Genomic DNA, 21,925 nt, shown 5'->3' on the forward strand with positions numbered 1-21,925 from the left:
CCTTCCTTGTAAGGCTGAATAATGGCCCATTGTATGTGTATGCTACATTTTGTTTACTGCTTCATCCACTGATGGACACTTGGGTCATTTTGGCTATTGTGAATGATGCTGCTATGAACATGGGTCTACAAATATCTCTTCAAGACCCTGCTTTCAAATCTGTTGGGTATATGCTGGGAACCATTTTAAGTGGTATATTGACCAATTGGGTCATACCCAAAAGGTGGTGAAAGGTCAAAATATGCAGATCTTTAAGCAGAGCAATTGAAGGACTTGGGGGGTGTGTCTAGTTGGAGAAGAGGGAATAGGAGGCATAGCAGCTGTCTGCAATATTGGAAAGGCTGACTTGAGTCAGAGGGAGCAGACTTGGGTTGCTGCAAATGGCAGAGTCAGCTTAGTGGGTGGAGGTTACAAGGAAGTTGATTTTGACTCAGCAGAAAGACAGACTTTGTTTCCATAAAAGCTATTCCGCAATGTAACAAGCTGCCTTGGAAGTAGTGAGTCCCTACTATTGAAGGTAATTAAACAGAGGCTGCTGGGACCACTTGTCAGCAGCAGGAGAGAGGGGGATTCCCCATCCTGGATGGGACATTGAACTAGGTGGTTTCCTAGGAACCTCATTTCTAGGAGGCAACGACAAAATAAACAGGTAGGGTGGGAATTCAGGTCTCTACCTGAGAATCTAGGAGCTGGTTTTAGACAAATATGATGTTGATACCACTGACTGGGGATCAGCAGAGACTGGTGTTCAAGGGTGAGAACAGCGTGGACCCATCTGCTTTCCTGAACTGACTTTTTAGGCTCAATCACACCCATATTTACATAATGGCTGCAGCAAGTAAGTCAACTGTGTCACAGAGTTGGTCATCTTAGCTCTGGCCCGTGACTATACTCTCTCCCTTGCTACTCTGAAAGCCGTCTGAGACCAGCAGCATTGGCTTCACCTGGGAGCTTGAGAGAAAGTCAAACTCTCAGGCCCCTGCCCCAGACCTTCCGAATCAGCATCTGCAATTTCACAAGATCCCCAGGTAATTCGTCTGCACATTAAGGTCTAACCCACACTGAAACCGAAACAGTCTACACATTTGTTAAGCAGAAGTTATCAGATGTTCTTTCCACTGAATGGTGGCAATACTGTGTCATTGGGTGGAAGTGTTGGTTAGTCAAATCTACATTTTGGTGGTCCCATCATGAGCTCAGAGTCATAATGGGAATTTCTCTCACTTATTTATCCAAGTATATATACAACAGCCTAGTCTTAAAAAAAGATTTCAGGTGACTTTCAGGTAAAATATATAATAGTATCAGGACCTGATAATAAATATCAGGACCAAGGAAAATGGAGCTGAAGGTAGGAGACCAAGATCAGGAAGGAAAAATAATAAATGAAGACAGGTGGGTCAAGCACAACTACCTGAGTTGAGCTGAGAATTGGATGATGAGCTTGCCAACAGCCAAAGTGATCAAGAAAACAGAGTCAGCTACAAGATTAACTTTAATCTCAGAGTGCCAACAAGCTGGTCCCTCAGATGGAGCAAAGCTTTTCCTGGCATTTTGTGATGAAAGATATCCCCATAGGTAGAAGTGTATGATTACGAATATCTAGGGGGGCTTGGGTCTTGCATTTATGGAGCTCTGAAAAATTGGACTGTTTCTCAGAATGAAGCACCTGAAAATTGAGGGCTTGACACCAAAGCACTGCTCAGAGAAAGTGGTATGGGGGTGGGGCTGGGGAGGAAGATGACATGGTCCCAAGTGTACGTCTTTCTGAGAGTTTTGCTTAATCCAAAGATGATCCCCAACTATCTAGTGCGGTGGCTTTTTGGTTTGTTTTTGTTTTTTAATAGCTGCTCAGCAACCATTATTGAATCACCAAATAAACTCTCATGTGTGGGAGATGATTACAGATTAAATTCCTAGCAATTTAATTGTTCTTGTTCAGAAAAACGTTCACAAAACGCCCTGCCCAAAGATTGACCCAATGTAGGCTCTAACAACACAGCTTGCTGAGATCTCTGATCTTCCAGTTTACATGGCTGTAATTACCCAGGTCAGTAGCACGGTGGATTTCATTTTTTTTTTCATTGGAGTTCTCCTCTCATGTAAATGTGCTGTGCTGATTTTGATGAACTCAGTAAACTTTTTCTGGGAAGTAAAACCAATGGGATATAAGCACCATTTTTTGTGAAGGAGGCTACTTATAAAAAGCCTTTTTAAAAAAATAAGTAGTGAAATAAGCCATTCAGCTTTCTTAAAAATGTAAATTTTATGAGAAGACATGATAATATGACTAATCTATCAAAAGATACTAGACTTCATGTTTTTTAAATATCTTGATTTCCTCCCCCTGTCTCCACCCTGGACCTCCACTCCGCAGATAATAGTAATAAGGTTATAAGCTTAGACCCAGGGAGTTTAAATTTACTTCTCTAACACATGTGTGTGGAATCTAGAAAAATGGTACAGATGAACCTACTTGCAGGGCAGGAATAGAGACTCAGACATAAAGAACGGACGTGTGGACATGGGGAGGGGAGGGGATGGTGGGATGAATTGGGAGATTGGGATTGACATATATACACTACCATGTATAAAATAGATAGCTAGTGGGAACCTGGTGTACAGCGCAGGGAGCTCAGCCTGGTGCTCTGTGACGACCTAGATGGGTAGGATGGGGGTGGGTGGGTTGGAGGGAGATCCAAGAGGGAGGGGATATATGTATACATATAGCTGATTCACTTTGTTGTACAGCAGAAACTAACACAACATTGTAAAGCAACTATACACCAATAAAAAGAAAACAAATTTACTTCTCAAGCTGTTTTCATCTAGCCTCTCCTGCTCTCAAAATTGCATTTATACTTCACCTGGCACAAATCCAACATTATATATTATGTCCAGTTCTGTTTTTCTTTTTTTAAATCCTCTTCGTATTAGCCCACAATTAAAGCAGTACCCTTTAGTAGTGACATGAGAATAAACTGGACATCAAAATCACACGAGTAACACCTAGAGTAAGGTGGTCATACAAACAATCCAGTATATTCTTATGCAAACATTTGATATATATTCATTAAAATAAAGACTCTATGTAGACCTGTTTAGCAAAGGTGTTGCAATTAGAAAATTACTCAATTACCTCTAGGATATTTTTTTTAAATTACAAATTAACCTATGACTGGTGAATTGCAAAAAATCGCCCCAACTCTTTACCACCACCCCCTGTCCCAGCCCCATATCTCTACTCCTTTGGGATGTGAGTTTGCAGCCCTTTCCACCTTGTGGATCTGTATTGGCCTCATGACTTGCAGCCCATTTCCCCACCTTGTGGATCTGTATTGGCCTCATGATTTGGTGTGGCCACGAATCAATGCAGAAGTGACGGTGCGCCAGCTCGGAGCCCAGGCCCAGAGAAGTTGCTTCCCTCTTGCTTCAAGACTCTGCCATGGTCATGGGACAAGCTGGGCTAACCAGCAGGAGGATGAGACACTATGGGTGGGAGAACTGAGTGGTCCCAACCAAGATCTTCCTTGACCAGTCTCATTGGACCTGCCAGTTGACTCCAGACACACCAGGAAGCCCAACCGACCTCAGCCTAATTGACCCAGATCAGCAGAACCTCCCAGCCGACTCACAGACTTGTGAGAAGTAACAACTGCTTCCTTTTTAAGTCAACTTGTTTGGAGCTGGTTTGTTATACAGCACTATTGTGGCGGTAGATGATAATCTGGCCTCCATGGGTGAAATTTTTGAAAAATTTTTATTCAGTTTATTTAAACTAAAAAAAACCCCAAAACAGTTCACCCATTTCTTACCTCCACCACACTCCTCCTCTTGCAATCACCAGTCTGTTCTCTGTATCTAAGAGCTTTTTAAGATTCCACATATAAGAGAGATCATATGGTATTTGTCTGATTTATTTCACTTAGCATAATACCCTTGATGTCCACCCATGTTACCACAAATGGCAAGATTTATTCTTTGTTTATGGCTGAATAATATTCCATTATATATATATATACACACACACACACACACACACACATACATATCACTGTTTCTTTAGCCATTCATCCATCCATGGACACTTAGGTTGTTTTCATATCTTAGCTGTTGTAAATAATGCTGCAGTGATCCTGGAGGGTGCAAACATCTTTTTGAATTAGTGTTTTTGTTTTCTTTGGACAAATACCCAGAAGTGGAGTTGCTGGATCATATAGCAGTTCTATTTTTAGTTTTTTGAGGAACCTTCACACCGTTTTCCATAGTGGCTGCACCAATTCACATTCTCACCAACCGTGCTCAAGTGTCCCCTTTTCTCCATATCCTTGTTGACACTTGTTATTTCTTTCTGATGTCTCTTTGATTAATAGCCACTCTAATAGGTGTGAAGTGATATCTCATTGCAGTTTTGATTTGCACTTCCCTGATGATTAATGAGCACGTTTTCATGTACCTGTTTGCCTTCTGTATGTCTTCTTTGGAAAAATGTCTATTCAGAGCGGACCATTTTTTAATTGGATTTTTTTTTTTTTTTGCGATTGAGTTGTCTTGAGTTCTTTTGGGTATTAGCCCCTTACCAAATATATGATTTGCAATTATTTTCTCCCATTCAGTAGGTTATCCTTTCATTTTATTGATGGTTTCCCTTGCTGTGCAGAAGCTTTTTAGTTTGATGTAGTCTCACTTGTTTATTTTTGCTTTTGTTGCCATGGATGAAATTTTAAAGAAAACAGAACCACAGAAATTGCTTGCAAGCATGCAATGAGTGGTAATTGCCACTAGTAAACTTTTGTGAGCTAAGCATAGCCTGAGGTAACCAACCTTAACTCAGCAGCCTCCACTTCAGAAAGCAAGCTGAAATGTGAGCTCAAGTGACATTTATTGTACAAATAAACTTAAATCTGCTCAAGTTATCTTAAAAAATAAGTTATTTGCAGGCTCCCCTAAAAAAGTCATGACAGAGACTCTTGTAACATCCTTTGCTTAACCTAGTCATTGAATTGACCCATGTCCTTCATCCCTTCTTTAATAAATACTGACAGTAACCCACAGCATGGAGAATTCTGGCAGCTAATAGACTAAGCTCTGTTCCAAAGAGGGGTAGGATGTTATATTTTCCAATAGTCAGTTTGGATGAGTTCCCAAAACTGTATATGCCAGTTGTTATTGTAATTACATCATTTAATTCACTATTACATAAACCGATGAAATATGAGTGCTGAAAGAAAGATGTCGCTTCTAGTCAAACTAAATTGAATATAGCTTGATGAGAATAAATGTGAATAGCTAAAAATAAATTCTTGGTGAGTGAATATGAGCAAGACAACTTTAAAAGGGAGTGGGAATCCTTGAGCATCTTGTTAAAAGGCAGATCCTTCCTTATTCATCGGCCTGGGGCAGGCCTGAGAGTCTGCACTACTCATGAGAGCCCAGGTAATACTGATACTGCTGGTCCCAGAACGCACTTGGAGGAGCAATGCTCTCAACGCCACTGGCATCAGCACAAAGCCTGAGATGTCCCTTGGCAGGAAGCAGAGGTCCTGAATGGTCCTTCAATTGTGTCATCCACACAATACAATTTGCCTTTCATTTTGTCAATGAAGAATTTGAAGAGGGAACAAAAGGGGGGAGCTGCATTAAAAGAATGAGTCCAAGGAGGGATGCCGAGGCCACACATTCTTCATGAGAGAAAGGAGGGAGAGCTGAGGGGAAGGAATTGGGACCATCAGAGTAAGAAAACCCACCGCTGTATGCTAAAGTGATCGCCTCCCGGAAGCAACCAGGGATACAGTCACCTGGTCACTGACTGCGGGAACATATGATGGGAATCTAGAACAATCCCTGGTGACCACCAACAGGAAGAGGGAGGGTGGGATTATAGTGAAAACTGCTACAAGGGCAGAGAGTTTTAAAACCTCTCTCTTTTTTTTATAATTACCTTCCCTAGTCTATATTTTTTACTTTTTGTTATGTATAAAAAACAACTAAAAACATGCACAGTTTGTAAGGAAATGACAAATTTCAGAAAATTCAGAATCTGAATACACTCTATACCTAGCTTCTAGATAAAGACACAGAAAATCGCCAGACACTCAGAGGCCCCCTGGTCCCATTCTAGTGACTCCCCTCAAGGTTTACTATTGTTCTGGTATCTAACAAAAAGATCACTTCACCTGCTATTGTATTTCTTTTTTAATTTTTTAATTTAATTTTATTTATTTTTTTATACAGCAGGTTCTTATTAGTCATCAATTTTATACACATCCGTGTATACATGTCAATCCCAATCGCCCAATTCAGCACACCCCCACCCCCACCCCCCGCCGCTTTCCCCCCTTGGTGTCCATACGTTTGTTCTCTACATCTGTGTCTCAACTTCTGCTCTGCAAACCGTTTCATTTGTACCATTCTTCTAGGTTCCACATACACGTGTTAGTATACGATATTTGTTTTTCTCTTTGTGACTCACTTCACTCTGTATGACAGTCTCTAGAACCTCTCTTCACATCTTTCATGACGGAGCTGTAACGTTCACTCTTTTTCCTGCACACAGTCGTGTAATCACCATTACAGTCAAGATGCGGATATTCCCTTAGCTCCCACATCCCCCCGTGCTGCCCCTTTGTATTCAGCCCCTTCCCCCAAGCCCTATAGCTTTCCCTTTTCTAGAATGTTACATAGATGGAGCCACACAGCAGGCACCGTTTTGAGTTTGGCTTCGTTCACTTAACGTAATGCGCTTGGGATTCATCCATGTTAATCCGTGTGTCAACAGTTGGTTCCTTTTTTTATTGCTGAGTGATGTTGCATTGCAGGGATGTACTGCAATGTGTTTATCCATCCCCTGCTGAGAGATCTTTGAGTTGTTTTGGTTCCTGGCGCTTCCAAAGAGAGCTGCTATAAATATTTGAGGGCAAGTTTTGGTGTCAACCTGTTTTCATTTGTCTTAGGTAAATACCTAAGAGTGGGATTGCTGGGTTCCATGGTAAGTGTATGTTTGTAAGAAACTGCAAACTATTTTCCACAGTGGTGGCACCGTTTCTGCATTGCCCGCAGCAATAGCTGAGTGATCTTTCTGAGCTGCATGCCAGGCACTGCCCCCAGTCTGTCGACACACACGGTATAGACAGCCTTCACCTCGGGATCTCAGGGAGGGAACTGCCAGGAGCACGAGCCACCCGGGAGAAGGCTGAGGTCAGAGGCTCTGGGAAAGTCAGGGAGGCTGGGCTTACCTTCCCCAGCACCCCCCAGCTTCTAGACCCGCCTGTTGAAGCTCTGTGCCGTCTCTCTGAGGGAGGCTTTGAGCCCACCTCTCTCCCCAGCAAGTGTGCAGCCCCTCAAACACCACTCTCCTGGGTCAGGCTTTGTTGCCAGACAATGTGACTGTGAAAAGAAGCCCTTCTCCTCCCCCCAAAAGGAGGCTAAGAAAGGCTCTCAGATCAATCCTAGCAGATACATGGAGTCACAAAGCTCCAGCAAATCCTTTATTCTCCCCCTGGAGCAGCTGCCGCAGCAGCCCCGCCCTGCAGCTCTGGCCCCAGTAGAAACCTGAATGCTATTCATATCATTTAATCCCGTTGAAAATCCTCTTCGCTCTTTCACTGAGGTGCGGTCGGCCGAGGTAAACCTGGGCTTAATTCATATGTTGGAAGGGAGATGAAAGGTGCCACATGATTTGACATCCTATCCAGGAGGCTGACTCTCCCCTAATCTAGAAGTCTCCAGTCATAACCCCTGTTTGAGAGTTAAATAAGGTCTTCAAGGAAAAGTACCATCTGGACTTTCTTTTACTGTGCATTCACTTCAGAAAAGAGCAACATTGCAGAGGCAAAGTAAGGATGGTTTGAGGGGATTTGAGTAGTCTTTCACCTACAGCTCATTCACGTTAAGGATCTACCAATTTTTTTACACTTTATCCTAACCATGGTGAAAAAAAAACTCTTAAGACCATTTTACCCATGGCCAATCACATCCATGTATCTTGGGTCTCTCTCCTGCACCAAGAAGTGTGAGATCTTAGAGCCAAGTTCTTTAATTTTAAGAAATTTGGTCCTAAGATACTGATACATCCAGAATGATCAACAAACCTACTCTTTTCATTCTAGAACACCCATTCATACTTATCAGTAGTAACAGGCTCCCAGATCTTCTCTGGTCTTTCCAGGCTGGGGGAAAACTCCTCATAAGAGTTCCATAGTTCATACAGTTACAGAGAAAGGAAAATAACATAGGAAATTGTATTCATATTTCAAAGAATAAATTCCTTCTGGTTTGTTTTGGGACCCAAGTAGTATCTGGAGAATAAGTGATCCCAGGTGGCTAATTTAGGGTGACTTCCCTATGAGGAAAATTATTATAAGACCCCCGTGAAAAAACTCAGTCCCCTGGCAGGTGACATTTATTAAGCTTCCACTGTATGTAGGATGGTCCAGGAGGCATAGTGGAGAAACACAGGTGTAAGGGCCATCCTCGAGAGTTTTGTCATCATAAGGTACTTGAGAAATATTAGGACAGTAGCAGGAAGATGAAGCCTGTAGTCAGTGTTCCCGATCTTTGTTACACATTAGAATCACCTGGGGAATTTTGAAAAGTATTGATGCCTGGGTCCCACCCCCAGAGACCTTGGTGTGATTGGTGTAGGTTGCAGCCTGGGCACTGAGACTGTTTAAATCTTCCAATGTGTAGCCAAGGCTGAAACGTGGTTCTGGACAAACTATCTACTAAGCAGGCAAATGAACGAATGACATAACCAGAGCCTTCTCTACCATGGAGGGACCATCAGATGTGTGTCCCATGGTGTGATGGGTCAGGAAAACTAGGTGAGAGGAAGCTTTAGGACGCATAACAACTGGGATCTGCAGTGGTGGTGAGAGAGAAACTGAGAAAATGCCACATTGACACTTGTCAAATGGGGAATGGGACTGAATAGCGGAGGACTCCAAAAGCGTGGGAGTGCCCATAGAAGAATGTGTTTCTGGTGGATCGTGTTTTGCAAGTTCAACTTACTTTCACATGTATTTTCTCTTATGCCTCTAGAGGCAATAAAGCATAAAGAATCAAAGATAGACTTGGGGTAGAATCCCAGCTCTGCTATGGATTAGCTCTGTCATCTTGGGCAAGTGAAGCCTCAGTTTCCCCATCGGTAGAGTGGAAATAATAATAGTAGCTTTCTCAGTAGGGTGGTTGGGAAAATGAAAGAATGTATGTAAAATGCTTAGCTTAATGCTCGGCACAGGGTAAGCTCCCCATGTGTTTTAGCTGCAGTTACAATTATCATCACACACGGGGTGTGGGGACCAAAGGTCAACGTCAATCAGGAGGTAGAGGGGAATGAGAAATAGTGAAGTTTTTCTGATTGAGTAGAGTAGGAACTAAAAATATTAAAAGTTCCAGAAACTAGGGCTAGTGGAGCTCTTTAAGAAAGACATCGTGATGGGTATGTTTGAGCTCCGAGAAACTTCTTCTCTCTGAGGAAGTCTGTTTGCTTGGCACTTTCAGAGGAAGTGACGTAGAATGTAACCAGGCCGGGAGGCAGGAGGTGATGTAATAATTGCTGCATGAAGAACTTCTTGGGTTGGTTTGAGTTGAAACTGAAGGGTCTGGAGTAGCAGTAACACGGACCTTTGGATGGAGCTCGATTCTCCATGAGAGCACAGCAGAGTGGGTGGGGGGCTCAGCCATGGTCAGTGACAGTGGGCACGTCCTGGGCTTGAGTGGACGCACCTGGGGAAGGACAGCGAGCTGAGCGTGTGTGTGTGTGCGTGTGTGTGTGTGTGTGTGTGAAGTCAAGACAGGCTCAGCTTGAGGCCGGTGAAGAGCCCACTCTCACGTGAGACTGTTGTTTAGGTTCCCGGCCTTGAACCTGCACTTCCTTTGTATTACCACCGGAAAAATGAGAAGGCTGGCAGGCAGGGTCCAGTGTTTCACTAAAGATCAAAATTAATGCATCCCTGTTGGGCGGATGGCCTCATCCTAAGGACCCGCTGGCGATTCCAAAGGGGGCCTGGGGACCCACTCTCTTCTCCCTGCCCCCCTGCCACACCCTTGCATTTATAAAGTCCTGCAGGGCTGATCTCTCCGACAGCTGCCAAAATGCTCCCGAAGATCTCACAGTTAAATGTACAGAAGAATCGCTTTGAAAATTTGTCAGACAGATTCGTTCCCCTCTCCCACTGCAATGCGGATTCAACACAGCTGGGGTGGAGCCTGAGAATCAGCTTTTTAACAAGCTTCCAGATGCTGTCGCTGCTGGTCTGAGGTCCACACTCTGCGCAACCTGCCCCAGCCCCTCTCAGGATTTCTGAGTGTGTGCCTTTGCTTACCTCCAAGGAGAAGGGTTGAACTTTAGTAAATTCTCTAGGGACTGTGGGTTGGAATTCTGGCCTCACATTGGGGCTTCTCAGTGGAAGTTTTTAATAAGACTCAGATGTTGGTCCTTCTGGAGGAGATTTTGTGGAAACCACAGTGTGTGATGTCAAGGTTCTTCCAAGGAGAGCCACCATTTCTTATTGGGTCCCATCTTAGCACGTGAGATATGAAGGCATAAGATGAGGATGAGAATTTCTATAAAATTTTGTAAATTTAGAGTCTGTATGCCAATGACACATATATATATTTCGCATCTGGGGGATGGTTGAGAGGAAGACAGGCTTCTGCTCTTAACAAAATTTTGACCATCTTGTCCACTCTGCTGAGCTTCCTTTGTAGCTTGTATCTCAAAACCAAAACTTTCCACAGGAGATCCTCTTGTTTCTCCTGCATCTGCCAGGATGAAATCCTCAGTTCAGTTTGACCCCATCCCACTCTCTTTCTGGACCTCACAAACAACACTTATAATGTGAATAGAATGTCTTTTTTAAGGAGCAAAGTCTAATCTCAATGTTCTGTTTAAAAAAAACTCTCTGGGTTAACAAATAGTCCTAGTTTCTTCAATCATGCGGACTTCTCAGGTTTGGTACCCAAAGGGGGGTGTAAGTTTCTGCTGCTTCTCGGAGACTCAAAGGTTCCTCTACAGATGGCCAAGCTGAGAAATCAGAACAGCCCAGAGTTTGGTATAAACAAGTTCATCTTAATTCCTATTTGGGGTTTGTCACTACTTGAATAGCTGAGAAATCTCAGTGTGGAGTCATTTTACTTAACCAGTCTTATTTTGTAGACTTACCACCTGTCCCAAGGTGGTCTAAATGGAGTGAGGCCCAGTGTCCCCGCAAAAAGAGGTGGTTCTTAGGCAACAACTGGAGTTTATTTTGATCTCTGTCTTTTGAAGCCAGAAACTGTTCATGTGTAACTTTAAAGAAAACTGTGATTTTTTTTTTTTTTTTTCCTAGAGCAAAGCTGCAATTTGAAGGCAGGATTCTATTAAAAACAGACAAATAATTCCCATTCCTTCCTTGTCCTGCCTATTGTTTTCCTAAGTTTGTTTGGATTCCCAGATTGAATCCTGCTGGCTAACCCTCCAAAGAGAGGGTCCCGGCCACTGCCATCCTGTGAGGTGACTGTCTCATAAGCTCCTTGGGGAACACATCCTGTTTCCCCATCAAAGAAGCATTTGGAGGATGTGGGAGAATGTCTCCTGTATTCCCTGTTCAGACAGCCTTTATTTCCTCCCTGTGTTTTGTCTATAGACTGCTTCAGTCTTCCGAAGAACTGTCCCTGGGAAGAAATATTGGTCGAGAGCCAATATCATTTATAAGTCATAAGTAGTTAACTATGGGTTTGGTTGCCCTGCCCCCCAAAAGTAATCCCCCTCCACCATCCCCCCAGACAGACACATTAAAGACAATTATCTGATGCTCACATGGTACCTTTAGATGCATTCGCTGTTGATGCCCTATGTGTGTCACATCCTTCCACGCTGTGGAAGTCATCCCTAATCATGTGACTGTGGCTCCTTTTTCCCAAGGAGACCTAATGTACCCAAGATTCTTCACGTAGCCAGTGTTCATTAATCAGAGCCCGGATGTTAGTTGCAACCTAGTAGCCCAATGCTGAGTCAGGTGTTGACTTTTCTCTTGAAAGGAAAATATTCTGGAGACAGTGATATAGTGATATCGTCACCTTCGTATGACTTTGACTTTCTTTTTCCATAGGTCCACACGACCATGCTGACCTAGACAGGGAGAGCGATGCCATCCAGTTCTAGATTTCCTTGCTCTGTGGAGGTTGCAGGTTCTTCCCAGTGCTTGCTGAGAAAATTCCTAGTTGAGAAATAACGAGAGGAAACTCTTCTTTTTTCTTCCCCCTCAGTCTCAACCTGAAAGTTCCACTGCTGATTAAATACATCTGGTAAAGAATCACTTCTCTTAAGCTTTAAACCGAAACCTCTAAACCCAGAATATTCTTTCCCAGAATATTCCAAAGACAACCGGGCAAGTTGTATGATTCCCAAGTTGCCTTTTCCTTAGGGAAAATGAGTGATGTTCGAGCCGGGCAGACACGGAGCACTGCGCATCCTGATAAAGATAGGGACTTCAGGCTAGCAAAAAAAAAAAAAAAATCCAAATAAACAGATTTTCAAACAAACCAGCTTTCCTTTTGGTAGCTGAAAAGGAAACCCCACATCCAGGAGGAATGCAGATCAAAGCAGAGTCTACAAATGATGCAGAAAGACATAAAATAACAAACAAGCCTGGTGGGAAGAGAGAACTTTTTGTAAAAGAATAGGCCTCTTCATATTACACTGAAATTGAATGCAAGATTGCAGGCAAAGATACATGAGTTGGGAATACAAAGCTATAGTTTCTTTCCCCTTTTTTGGAGCCAAGGGTATACCTTTAATAGGTCAGACTGGAAGCCACTAAAAGCAACGGACAAAAGATAGGCCCCTTGTTGGAAACCTTGCTTAGCCCACCTTTTGGCGGTTGCCTTGGCCTCTCTCTTTCTCAGTATAAAGTGGACAGACTAATGAATCCGTTCTAGCTGTAAAGGTGGAACCCAAATCACAGTGGTCTCTGAGCGTTCCATGTCAAAAGCTGGGCCTTTTCACTCTGGCAAACCTGGTTCTCTTTAAGAGTGTTCCCAGGTGAGGTGCAGATTTAAAATTGTTGACCCGATGGCATCTTCATTCAGAGGCTGTCCTCTTCCCTGGTGTTAAAGTTTTTCTGGGTCAAAGTCTCAGTTGAATCATAGTTAGCAAGGTGCAAAACCAGTCTTAGGACATTTTATCTTTGGGAATTAAGCTCATTTAAAATCCTATCTGTGTTCTGATAGTGAGGTGCTGAGTGGCTACCGGAGACCTGGACTGCTATTGGTTGCTATTACTCACTATTTAAAAGTCAAAGTAACTGTTAGTGTTAAGTGTCTTCTGCTTTCTGAGAACCATTGGAATGAATGCTTGGTGGTGTTGGATCCTCTTTAAAGACCTCAAGGTGTTAAGTGCACATTTAGTTGAGCTTCTAACTCATTTACTACCTCTGTTTGGAAAGGGGAGTTGACAATGACTGTTAAGGTAATTTTTAGTAACTTGCCCCTTTAGCAGCATTAGCCTCACCTGGGAGCATTTCCTGGGGTCTATTCCTCAGAGCAGAATTTCAGGTCCCTGCATATTTATCTTCAAATGTATTGGCCGGTGCCAAGTTGCTCTCCAGAGTGGTTGCCTCAATTTCCACTCCTGCCACTGTGTAATAATAATTCTGTGTCCTATTGTTTCGTATTCTTCCTATATCATACTTATTATTTATTTATTTTTACCGAATTTTGATGGCTGGGAAATGGTACTTTGTTTCAATTTGCACTTTCCTGACTACCTGTGAAAAAGATTACCTTTCTAGATGATGACTGGACATCTGAATTTCCTCTTCAGGAAATCGCATCTTTTGACCATTTTTTTCTCCCTTATGAATTGTTTGTCTTTCTCTTGCATATTTGTAGGAGTGAATTATCTATTCCAGATAGTGATCCTTTACCATGACAAGCACTGCAAATATCCTCTTCCAATCTGTGGCTTGACTTTTTTATTTTTTAATGGTGTCTTGTAATATACAGAAATGTTAACTTTTAATGTAGTTGAATGTATTAATCTCTATTTTTGTGATTTGTGTGGAGGGGTTTGGTATGTTGTTAGGAAAATCTTCCTTACCCTCAAATCGTAAACAGATTCTCCGATATTGTCAACATTAGGCCTTTAGACCACCTGGAATAGACTTTTGTGTACAGTGTAGAGCAAGGATATACTTTTGTGTGTAATGAGCTGTCCTACCTGCAACATAAATACATAGTCAGTTGTTTCCTCAATAATCTATAGTGCCTCATCTGTTACATGCCACATTTTCATGTATGAATGGGACAGTTTCAAGAGTCTCTATTCTGTTCTATTGACCTTTGTTTATCCTTGTGCATTACTACACTGCATTCATCGCTATCAATACACATACAAATATTAGATATTTGGGAAATGAGTTTCTCCATTCATCCTCATTCTTCTCCTTAAAGAATGATTTGGCTGTGTTGGGCCTTTGCTCTTCTATGTAGATTTTATAATCTATTAAGGTTCATGAAAAACCATATGGACATTTTTATTGGAATTACATTAAAATTGTATTTTAATTTGCTGATTAACATTTTTATGATTTTGTCTTCCTATCCATGAACATGGCATATTCCTTTGTCTATTAACGTTATTTATTAACACCCTTCAATAAAGAATTTGTCTATATTGTATTTGTCTATAAAATACTTGCATATCTTTTGTGAGATTCTTAGGTACCTTATATTTTCGTTGCTGTCAATTTCTGTTGTTTGCCACCAAGAACTCTGACATGTGCATTCACATATATGCTCCCAGTTGAAGATGCCTTAGGTGCTCAGGGAACTGTATAAAACATGGTTCTTGCCTTTGGATCTCATATTTTCACTGAGGAACCAAGACGGATGAAGTGCCAATCATCATCAGAGCTAGTTGATGCTGAGTAGTACAGAAGAGGGAAGAAGCAATAGGTGGAGTGTTTGGTTGGAGAAGGTCTCATAAAAGAGGTGGGGCTGGAAGGTTGAGTTAGCGTTTTGATAAAGAGATAAAATGTATAAATTGGAAGAAAGTCTATGAATATAAACTTAAGCCTAGAACATAAACACAGGCTTGGGTGACAGAGGTTTGGGGATAGTGAGAGAGAAGATTGTGGCCAGACTCTGGATGGACTTGAATGCCAGGATAATGCCTTGAACTTTATCTTCTTCTCCATAGGGAGCCTTCCAAAATTGGATGCTATGTCAAACCATAATAGTTTGATTATTCCCTCTCCACAAAGAGGCAGGAGAAGTAGGCTTTCCTTGTAAAACATCTTTTAAATTCGTTTTGATTCAGAGCTGGGTGTGAACTAAGGCAAAGCAGTTGTTCTACATGTAATCAAATTCTTTAAAGGCAAGTTTTAGAGTAGTCATCGATCTCAAATGTTAAGAAAACCTGGAGTTCTAAGAATTGCCAAGGAAGTGTGGCCCAAGGCCCAGTATACAATGTATCTTCTTTTTACCATCATTTTCTTTCTGTAAAAAGTGTATTATTGCCAGGATTTCCCAATGCACCTTCTCGGGGTTTCCTGAGACATGGTAGAAGCATGGGCTAGAGCTGACTGAGAAATATGAAGGGATCTCCAGGGGTCTGTGACCCTCAGGAGGAAGTTCTCATTATTCTCCACTGCCCGACAAGTGATTTATTTTCTTCTCCCTCAAAATTTCTTTTCAATTTCATTGAAAATTATGCATTTTTCTCCACTAAGCATCATGCATTCTGTTTCCTGAAAGAGCCAGAGCATGGGAGAAAGAGAGACATATCTCAGCTCCCATGGCAGTGCTGCCTTGACAGTGATGGGGGAGCTGACAGGGCCTGCGCAATAGGGGTTGGAGCTGTGGCTTCCAGCTGCCAGGAGGCCTCAAGGATGGGCCATCTTCTCTTTTTAAAGCTCAGGAAACCGCTCTCTGAAATAGCCACGAAGCATGCTTGCCAGGCCCGTCCCAGCTCCATGGAAATCCAAGGAGTTATCACTTCTTGGGAATGTTGATGTTCCAGGAAGATAGAAGCAGGCAACCCTGCTGCACTTTTCATTCTCAAAAGCATCAGAAGGCTCTGAGTCCCCAGCATCCTTCAGTTCCTTCCCCTCACCCAGGATCCTTGCTCGTTCAGCGGCCCTCTTTCATTCTTCCTTCTCTAGCCATCATCCTCTGCAGCTGGGGAAAGCATCCCTGGCCATTTTGCCATGAAAAGCCAACAAAAATGCACCCTAAACCCCACCAACACACACACACACACACACACACACACACACACATCAGTGAGTCACCACCAACTGCTCAATGTACAGTGGGTGTCACATTTCTAGGCAATGGGCAGCCTGTCCCAAGTGAGAACTTTTCCTGAGACCACATAAGACTCCTTGGAAACAATAGCTCCAAATAACCTTGACAGTTATCAGGCTATTGTCTCTCAGCTCTAAGCTCCCCTGCATACTCTGTGATGCTGGGACTCAGACCCTGTTAATCCCGGTTCAGCTTTGCCAGTTGCTGCCAATAGGGGGTGCTAGGTTAAGACTGCAAGGCTGGAGGAGGGAGAAGGGGTTTCCTGGTTTGGTGAGCATCACCTGAGCATACTTCGTTCTCTGTGGCAGCAGGAGTTAATTGCAGTTTGCTGTTTATTTCCCACTAACAGAACCAGCTTCATCGCACCCCCTCAGACACTTGGCACCAGCCGCCAGAGCCCCTTCTCAGAAGCCTGGGTCTCGCCCACTGGAGTGGCTGAGCCCTGATCCTTCTCAGTGACCCATTCTCAGTTCCACAGGAAACCTCCTCTCCTCCATCTACGTTTTAATAATTCCGATCTCTTGCCTTTGTTCCCCCAGTCCTGGGAGGGCGTGCTGCTTCCTCCAGTTGCTGTCTCCTTGAGGCCTTGGCCTTCCCTTTTTGCCTCTTCAGTTACTAGTTAGAACTTTTTGCTTGGTTAACAATTCTTTCTATTATATTCTCTTTTCAGTCTGGTGTGATTTCTGACGGGATCTTATTAGACCAGTGGTTCTCAAACTCTAACATGTATCAGAATCACCTCAGGCGCTCATGAAAACACAGATTTCTGGGACCATCCCTAGAGTTTCCAATCCAATAGTTCTGGATGGGTCCAGCGATTTGCATTTCTAGCATGTTCTCAGGTGACGCTGACCCTACTGGTCCGGGGGTCACACTTTGAGAACCACTGCACTGGACAGTGCAGCCTGTCTCCAGAGGGATATTTGTCCCCAGACCACCACTAAACTCCTTGGAAATGGTAGCGCCATGTAAACTCCATTGGTTAATGAGTTAATGATGTTTTAAAAATAAAGTAGGATGAGGTCTGGGATGCTACCACTTGCCAATGTAATAAGAAAGGATGCACATGTCGCCAGCTTTCCTGCAGTGTGGTGGAGCTGGGGGTTTCCCTCCAGAAAAGTGTGTGAGACGTGCTTCTGGCATTTTAAGAACCCATGGGTCTTGGATCAGGAGTGATTCAAGGAGGAACAACATCTAAGTGGTTCCGGACAATAGTATATTTGAACGAATCTTTGCATTTGGGATGTTTTTTTGAGGGGGAGGGGCTTCAGATTTTCCCCTATGTATTTTGTCATGCCAACAAATAGAAATAAAAAATCAGAAGCCTACACCTGGTGAAGCTGAATGGCTTTGTCTTTGGTTGTTCTTCACACTCTTTGCTTACAGTGTACATGGTGGTCTTTTTTTCCCCCCATCCTGCATGTTCTGGGAGGATCCCAAATCCTCCTCAATAGAATAGAAACAATGTAATAATGAGAGACAGCTCTTCCGCAGGTCCTCAGCGGCATGCTTGGCTTGGGAGGTAGTGAGGTGAGGAGACCAGGCAAGGAAATCAGAGCATGGGGGTCATCAGAAATCAAGAGGTCATGGATCCAATGAGGGACAAGATAGGAATGCCAAAGCTTATTGAAACGAGTTACTTAAGCTGCACAACAAATGCCCCATAAACGAATGGCTAAAACCAGCAACAGCAACAATATTCATTCACTCATTCATTCATTCATAACAATATTTATTTTGCTTACGGATCTGTAATTTGGGCAGGGTTTGGTGGGAACAACTCACGACTCTGCTGGGTTCAAGGTCCTATGGAGAAGCTTGAAGGCTGGGCTGGAAATCCTCTGAAGATGTCTCACGGTGGACACTGGTCACAGGGCCTTTGGTGGGACTGTCAGAGGGAACATCAACAGCTGACCTTTCCACGGGGCCCAGGTTTTCTCACAACCTGGTAGCTGGGTTCCCAAGTGTTAGTAGGGAGAGAGAGAGAGAGAGACAGAGAGAGAAGTGAGCATCAGGCAGAAACTGTCCCTTTTTAATGGGCTAACAGCCTTGGACATTTCATCACACCATTGCTGCCATATTCTACTGGTTGGTCAGAGATGTCAAAAGCTCCAACCTTGATTCAAGAGAAGGGAACTCAGACCCCACTTCTCAAATTGAGAAGTGTCAAGGTTCTGAAGAGTATAAGGGACCAGAAATATCGCTGAGGCCATTTTTGGAAAAAATAGTCTGCTATCTCATTTATTTTAATCTGCAGCTCTGGCCCTCTTTACACAGACAATTCCACTCTCCATGGTCACTGGGGATTGGACCAGAGGGGAACAAATGACATGGGAACTGGGCCAATCAGATTCTGTCCTGGCTGAGAATTTAAGTAACTCAGAGAATGAGACATTTGTATTTCTGGATCTACTTCTGGAGCCAGCGTGGCCTGCGGACTTGGGTGCTGGGGTAGGAAAGGAGGAAAAAGGGAAAGAGGAGATGGAGTTTGTTCCCAATGGTTCTCCAGCTTCTTCAAAATGCGCCACCGAATTTTGTCATCTTGAGTTATCTGAGGAACTCTTGTGTCATAAAAACAATCCCCTCTTTACTTACACTAGTTTGTGTGGATTTCTGTATTCTGCGTGGAAAACGAAGATAGAACTCCAGCAGAGGGATTCCTCTCCACCAAACAGACTGGTTTGTACTAGGATGTACCTGGATCTGTTTTCCATGATTCCTGCCCTTTGATTTTATGCTCCTTATCAAGGGTGGCCCCATCCACCACACCCATAATTCCTCAACTGATATTATAGTCTCAAGCAAATATCTCACGGAAATAGGCCAGGGTTATTAAGTGAGCAGTTATTTCTGAACAAGCTAGATTTTCAAGTTTTAGTTATACAAAAGGTCACATGGAGAGATGTTTAATGAACACATTGTACAAATAGTCAGGTAGAATACTCTGTCATGGTTTCTGTTGGGGTTGTTCCTAATGTTCTTGGACCCCTTCCACTGGGTGTGGGTGCTCATGCCTCAGCCTCTCTGTGCTTTGATGCTTTGAAGAAACTACTGACTTTCTTCAGAGGATCGCCCTTGGGCTATTGTCACTGCTCTGCTCATACTACAAGCAGGGATCCAGAAGTACCTGGAAGTTTATGTCTACTGGTGCAGCCTGGAGCCAATGACTGACAGTGTGGGCATGTGAAAGCCTAGCTCCCTTGCCTCCAGGTGGGACAAAGCCTATGTTATCATTTATGCCACAGAGTGGCCTGCAGAATCAGACTGTGGCTGGGACTTTCTGAAATCGCCACCTCCCATGGCTCCTTTCCCCTGTCCTCGTTCCCCCGTCCCTTTACTGTTTCTCCAGGAAATGGTTCCTGAATAAAGGAAGAGCTTAATCAACTTGGGCACATGAGTCCTTGCCTCAGGCTCTGCTTCTGGAGAATGCAGCCTAAGACATGGACATTCTTGAGAATGGAATATGATATCATGGTAAGAAAAAAGTCTTTCAAATGATCAAATTTGGATTCTAATCCTTGCCTATAGAATTGATTTAATATATAGCTATGGACCCAGTTCACTTTTCTAATTTTGTCTCCCTATCTAAAAATTGGAGGTAATAATTACTACTTTGTGACTACAATCTTATAACACATACAGATTTCATGTCTATAAATCTGTAATTATATCCTAACAGGACTTGAAAGATATAGATCAACACTGTCCAATGGGCCTTTCTGTGATGATGGTACTGTTTTCTGCATGATCCAATATATCAATAATAGTCTCTAGGCATATATGGCTATTGAGCACTTTAAATATGGCTAGTCTGACCAAGGAACTGAATGCTTCATATTAGTTAGTTTAAATTTAAATATAAATAGTCATATGTGGTTAATGGCTGCATACTGGGCAGTATGAGATAGACCAGATGATAGTAGTGTAAAGTTAATTTCCTGATTTAAAAAAAAATTTTTTTTTAATTTTATGTTTTGTCTGCGTTGGGTCTTTGTTGCTGTGCACGGGCTTTCTCTAGTTGCAGCAAGCAGGGGCTACTCTTCGTTGCAGTGCGCGGTCTACTCTTCGTTGCGGTGTGCGGGCTTCTCATTGTGGTGGCTTCTCTTGCTGTGGAGCATGGGCTCTAGGTAAGCGGGCTTCAGTAGTTGTGGCTCACGGGCTTAGTTGCTCCGCAGCATGTGGGATCTTCCTGGACCAGGGATCAAACCGGTGTTCCCTGCATTGGCAGGTGGATTCTTAACCACTGTGCCACCAAGGAAGTCCTAATTTCCTGATTTTTAGTAATCATATGGTTGGTTATATAAGCCTTGATTTTGGAAATACACACCAAAATATTAAAGGGTAAAGAAGCATCATGTCTGTTGTAACTTATTTTGAAATAATTTAGAGAAAATATATACTATCACAGTGTTTTTATACATATATATATATGTGTGTATATATATATATATATATATATACTTCTATCATATTCTCTATGGTAGAAGTAGAAGCATGCCATATATATATATATACATATATCCTGACCCTTGAATAATACAATGAAGGGGTTAGGGGCACCCACCCTTGGAACAATAAAAAATCCACATAGAATTTAGTCAGCCCTCTGTATCTTTGGTTCCTCTGTATCCACGTTTCCAAATCTGTGGATTCAACTAACTGTGGATCATGTAGGACTGTGGTATTTACTATTAAAAAACTTCTGCATGTAAGTGGAACCACACAGTAGTTCAATCCCATGTTGTTCAAGTGTCAAATATATATATATATATATGTAAATATATGTGTATATATGTATACAAGTGTATATATGTACATACATATATATACATGTATATATTTATATATCAGTTATGTTAACTCAACATTTAGGGAATTTGAGTGAAAGGTATACAAACTTTTTGTAGTAAGGAAAGGGATAAAAAAGGTAAATTCTTAATTGTTATAGTAATGAACCAGAAGATCATATTTGAAATTGATTACTTAAGAGGTAGCCATATACATGTATTATTTAGAAATATGGAGGTAAATACTGGAAGAAAACTATTCAATTACTTGAAATATTAAAAATGTCCATCAGTTATTTCCATCCCATTCTGCATGCCCCTTGCAGTATAAATTTGAAGGTCTGCTCATCATTTTTGCAACTGAGGTTAGCTTGTGACTTGCTTTGGCCAGTGGACTAGCTGCAAATATGACACAAGCAGAGAATTGAAAAGTACTTGTGCTTTGGTACTTGCCTTTCCTGATGCTCTCAGGCTCCTGGGAACTGCAACCATCATCATGGGAACAAGCCTTGGCTGGCCTGCTAGAGGATGAGAGACCATATGGAGAGAGGCCCTGCCATGTCAATCATCCTGGCTCTCCCAGCCAAGGTCCCAGATATGAGCATGAGGTCATCTAACTCATCTAGCCACCAGCTGACTGGGCTCACACACATGAGTGAGCCCAGCCAAGACCAGCAGAAGAACTGTGCTACTGAGCCCAGCCCAAATTTGCTACCCCACAGTATCATGGGCTAAAGAAGTGATGGTTGTTTTAAGCCACCATGTTTTGTGTGCTTTGTTTCCCAGGAAAAGCTTACTGACACAAAAGTGCTCCTCTAGGGAGAAGGGTAAGATTGCAATGAGCAAAT

Source organism: Eschrichtius robustus, chromosome 16 (genome assembly GCF_028021215.1).
Source record: "Eschrichtius robustus isolate mEscRob2 chromosome 16, mEscRob2.pri, whole genome shotgun sequence".
Lineage (NCBI taxonomy): Eukaryota > Metazoa > Chordata > Mammalia > Artiodactyla > Eschrichtiidae > Eschrichtius > Eschrichtius robustus.